Here is a 5,871-nt window from a genome sequence, read left to right as displayed (position 1 = left end):
TAAAATTGTTACAATTATTATTAACGATTGATCATTATTTATTACATGTCAAAATCAATATATATATATATTGAAATATGCACAAATTATGCAACCAACAATACAACTGAAACTTGAATTGACGTGAAGTAAAATTACATATCAAAAGAAAATCTGTAGTGGATTTGAAGATTTTAACATTAAATAACTAAATTTTAATAGAGATTCAGGTTCAATTAATAAATAATAACAGATTGTTATATAATTAAAAATATAAAGACAAAATGTTAACATTGTACAAACTTGTAATGAAATTTTATTAAAAAAAAAATTATGAACAGAGGTTAAAAATTGAATAACTTGTGATAAAACATAGTGTATAAGATGCAAATGATAATGAGCATAATTAAATTAAAATTCATTAACATAAAGAATTAAATTGAGACAAAGTTACAGTTGACAAGTACCGAAAAAGACAACGAATTAATAACATTTCATTATTAGTTAAAATATGAATGTAAAATGTAATATAAAACAAAAAGGTAATCATACCTGAAGTAAATTTCCATACATACAACTGGTCTAATATCCAAAATTTAGAGAAATTTGAACAAAAACCCATATACAACGACCAGTCATGAACAAAAATGAAAATTAAAAGAGTGTAGAGTGTTTTAACTGGGACATTTAAATACCAGGTGATTTACTGGAGTCCAAAGACTAAACCAACAGATACCAGGCATGGTAAAATACTTGTATTGTGAACTTTTTCAAAAACAATATCGGAATGACAGTATCTTAAAAAAAATACAATTCATAGTATTAAAAAATTATTGAAAGTATAAAAGACTGTGAAGAAATGTTCATTAGAGTGTAAATTTCAAAAGGACATGCTTATAATAGAGGCATAGGAAGAATTTATGTAGTAATGTAAGAAAATTAGATAATAGTATAAGAAAGTTGTGAAATATAGAAAACCAATTGTATGGCATATCAAAACAAAGCTTATGGAACAAGGAAGATGAAAATGCTATTAGTTCAAAGTAATTTCCACGCACATTTACATAATCCGGCTCCAAAGTTTTTGAAAATTTGACAATGACAGTTGCCAAGGCGACAGGCGATTTTAGGTTCATATATAAAAGGTAAAAACGTCAAAATGATTTAGTAGGCATCATAGAAAATGGAATATTAACATAGAATGAAATCTGATATACAACAACCTATACCATTTGCATACCTAACATTCCACTGTAACTTCGGGTTCCATATCGTAAGATGGTGCTATTTAGCTTTTGTGATTTCAAACGCAGGTAATGCAGGTATCATTTTGTTTTGATTTTGACCCTTGTTTATGTACTTTTGACGTTTGTCATATGTTAATATGTTTGTTTGTTTTCTGCCAAATAAAAAGTTATATAGTTAAACCACAGCAAAATTAAACCTGATGGCCGTATGTTTATGTCAACATCAAATAATCCTGGTCCATCAACCAGTTCTACCTTTGTACATTTTGGTAAGTATATTTTCATGAATACAGAGTTTAAGTAGTCAACATTCATGTATTTTAATTTTCATAAAAAGCATATTTTAGTATCACATTTAGCTGTATTTCTATTTTAGGTGATGAAAATAATGAATTGGGTGCAATTCAGTACCGTCAGACATCTGAAAATTCTCAAATAAGGTTAAATGATCCTGTAGCACGCAATATGTAATATTAATGATTTAATGTAATATCAGTTTTTATTTTCCGTTTTTTCAGAACATGGTTTGTTGAAAAATGTTGGTGTACATAAGAGTTCACAACTGTCTCCTGTCTCCAGAATTCTGTATAAACAAGCTTTGTATTACGAGAAGAAAGCTTCCATACTCTCCAAACGGAAAATGGATTGACAACGTAAAATCCAAACTATCAAAAAATGGTCAAAAGAAAAATGCTTTCAAAATTTGACCAAACAATTTAACAACAATTAACAATTTAGATAATAAAAAAAATGAAATAGGCTATTTCAAAAGTCTATACACACTGCGCATATACATAAATCCGTGGAGGATATTCGGAGCTTTAAAGCTCTGTACCGGCTAAACTATCCATTTTTGAGCTTTGTGGCCATTGAGACAATTGACCAGTATGATGAACTCTATCACATATCAAAAATTCAGCGAATTTGACCGGGACCCAATTTCCATAAGATTTGTGCGGGGTCCTTTAGCAGGTTATCATTTTACAAATGACAGTTTCTGTTGTAATTTCTAGTTAGTTTAGTTAGCGCCATTATAGTTGAATATGAATTATGTTTACTAAAGAATTTTTGTTAAATAAATAAAAGTTGTATCGTTTTCACAAATTTTCATCTATTCATAAATTTAGCAGGTTATCATTTTACAAATGAAAGTTTCTGTTGTAATTTCTAGTGCTAAGTACACAATGGTAAATCCCCCCTTATATAAATTTTATTCTACAATAAATGCATGCTTGTTTATGTGACGTTTTTTAAATGGAAAAATTTTTATTTTTGTACTTTATATAGCGCTTTTGTTAATACGAGTGCAAATTTGCTTTATGTGTGTCTACACTTACATAAATTGTATTTCTCAACTTGAAATAGTCGCGCTGCATTCCATAGACTGTCGTCGGGTTCCCTCGTTGAATTCGTACTCCTCGCAGATGCTGCCGAAATCCTCACGTACCGACACAGCCTTTCCCAGTGAACACACTACACTTGGTTTTATTATCACTTGTTGCACTGTTTTACATTAAACGTTTTCCACGCATATTTAAGATCAATTTGTTGTTGAAGTTATATATATATACGCTATATCGTTCTATATTTCTCGCCGTGTAGCCATTCCCTCTCAAGGCCGTGCGTAGGCGTTCTAATTTTTCGGCCAAGTGTCTTGGCTCGCTGATGATATGTGCTCGATGAATCAAGGTATTTATGATCCCGTTTTTGGGCTTGGTGGTGGTGGGACTCCGCATTCAGATACCTGTCAGTGTGAGTTGACTTCCTATATACTCGATGTTCTAAAGTGTAATCTGGTTTCCTCAACCAAAACATCCAAGAAGGGAAGAGTGGCGTTTTTCTCTACTTCCATAAACTGGATATCTGGATGTATCCCATTAATGTGATCCAGGAATTCCGCTACGGTGTTGCGTCCGTGGGGCTAGATAATGAAGGTGTCGTCAACATATCGGTACCAGCATTTAGGCTTCAACGTTGTCGATTCCAGGGCGTTCTTCTCAAAGGCTTCCATGTATATATTGGCCAGGACTGGAGATAACGGTGAACCCATTGCTGCTCCCTCCGTCTGTTCGTAGAATTGGTCTCGGGATGCAAAGAAGGTCGATTTTATGCACACTTTTGTCAATTCCAATGGGTCCACCACCACCCAGCCCAAAAACAGGGGACCATAAATACCTTGAATCATCGAGCGCGGAATATCAGCGAGTCAAGACATTTGGCCGAAGAACAAGAACACCTACGCACGGCCTTGAGAGGGAATGGCTACACGGCGAGAAATATAGAACAAGCTATCAGGAGGAGACATACACCCATTGAGAAACAGGAGTACTTAGCGAAGACGTATCTACCTTACGTGAAAGGTGGTACAGATAAAATCGGGCGTCTTTTGAAGAAGAGGAATATCAACACAGTATTCAGCACTGTAAGGAATGTGGCGGCAGCGTTTCCAAAGACCTGCAACAACAACCAGCTCCAGGGCCCCGGTGTGTACAGTATTCCTTGCTCTTGTGGAAAGGTCCACACAGGACAAACAGGAAGGCACATCAACACGAGGTTAAAAGTCACCTCAAAAATAAGAACTGGGAAAAATCGGCACTAACAGAGCATAGGGCGGACGCAGGACACACAGTGGATATGAGTGAAGCCAACATGGTGGTGAGAGAGAGAAGATTTTGGCCCCGACTATACAGAGAAGTCTTAGAAATTTACAGAAATCCGAACTATTTCAACAGGGATGGTGGCGTGGATCTGCCAGGTATATGGAAGAGTCATCCGTGAAAGCAACCCACTAGAACGTCAACAACGCGCACGGGGTCACCCACCGGAACATCATGGACCAGTGACCACATCAAATATAAATAGTGACAAGATTAGTAGATCTTCAGTTTCAGAGTAACTTCTGAAGAAGAGAGAGATATGTCTCTCGAAACGTCAACTGTTGTAAACCGACGACGTGGCAACCAACCCGGAAATCATTCAACCATTAACGACAGCCACGGAAGCCTACACACAAAACTATGAAATAATGTTAATTTCGTTAATACAATAGCTTCAATGCTCATGAATTTTCGCGCTACCCCAAATGAACCTCGATACGTTCATTATTAACCGACATATGGCTAAATTTTCCAGCTCCATCGAATTGAAACGGCTCGATCAGTTTTCTGTGCGTAACCAGGCGCGCAGCGCGTATGCGTCGCCTCGCTCTTCCCGCTCGTTCGCTAGACCGAGTAATAAAACGCATCGCCGCCATCTTCCTTTTTGCAATTAAATAGTTGAATTCACCTTAATGTTAATGTAGGACATGAAAATATAGCTCTTAATGTATACTCTCTCCAAATTTCGGCTCTTAGCACGTTAACGACTAAGGATGGTTCAGTACAAATGAGTCAGAGAATCAAAATTAATTTGTGGCTGAAATGTATTTCTTTCGAAGTAAAATTATTGTTTTTGTAAAAATTTTTATTAATTAAACATGTTTTATTATAAATTTGCATATATAAATTAGCGGTTCCTTGAGACCGCCGAAGACCTGCAGCAAATACATTTGGTTGGACCCAAGCGGTCCCGATGTCGGTTCGATTAGGATTTGAAGAAATAACGTTGTTACTATGTGCAATTTGATCCGAGCGAGTCTCAGCTTGTTGAAAATTTATTTAGTTGGTTAGACCGCTAACTCGCCATTATTCCATGGCTAGAAATTGGCCTCAATGATTTGGGATCGAGGGGGATTATCCCTCTTTATCCTGCCTCATCTCGTGTAGGCCTGGACAGCCTTCGTAGGTGGGCCCCATCCGTCGTCTACCCCGACCGCAAATGCGGCCGGTGTAGGCGCTTTGTGGGACCTCCTTTTGTCCTGGCTGGGCCCCGCCGGCTAGGGCCCTTTCTTCTGACGCTCTTCTTGCTTCGCCGGCTCGTCTGTGTAAACCCCGGGGGTGGTGTCATGTTTATGTATGGTATGGTTGGGTAGGGTAGTGCGGCTATGCAGCCTGGTATGCGCTTTGCTAAGGTGGCCCTTAGGCTAGCGCGGGAGGGGAGGGTTAAGGAGGGAATGGGGGGTGTATGTGTGTGTGTCGTTGTCTTCGTTTCTTGATCCTGGCTGTCTCTGAAACAGAAAAGGTTAGCGGCAGGGGGGGGGATGTCGTTGGGGTGGTCACCCAGGGTCAAAAAGTTGGTGTAGGTCTTTTGTGTTTGTCGGTCACGTCGGGTACGTAGTCAACGGCTTGCCTGAGGAGGGGATTGTCATGTCTAGCGGCTACGTCAAAAATCGTTTCTCCGCGTTTTGTCTTATTGTCTGTGTAGCGTTTGTGTATTGTAAGTCTCGTAATATGTCAGTGTTTCTTACGTACCAGGGCGCGTCGGTGGCCGTGCGGAGGGCTATGTTTTCCACAGCCTGTAATGACTTTAAGTGGCTTTTTGCCGCGTGACCCCACGCCGTGGAGGCGTAGGTTAGCTGCGGTTGAAGTACCACCTTGATAAGCGTTCGCTTATTCCTTAAACTGAGGGTGTTTCCACCTTTGAGTAAGGGATAGAGCCTAGCCCTGGTGGTCTTCGCTCGCGCCACCGTCTCCACGATGTGCGGTTTCCACGTGAGACGCTGGTCCATCGTCACGCCCAGGTATCGTGTTTGTCGATTCCAGGAGAT

Source organism: Anoplophora glabripennis, unplaced genomic scaffold (assembly GCF_000390285.2).
Source record: "Anoplophora glabripennis isolate ALB-LARVAE unplaced genomic scaffold, Agla_2.0 scaffold429, whole genome shotgun sequence".
Lineage (NCBI taxonomy): Eukaryota > Metazoa > Arthropoda > Insecta > Coleoptera > Cerambycidae > Anoplophora > Anoplophora glabripennis.
The sequence above is the reverse complement of the archived record's forward strand: the minus strand, read 5'-3'. Positions refer to the sequence as shown.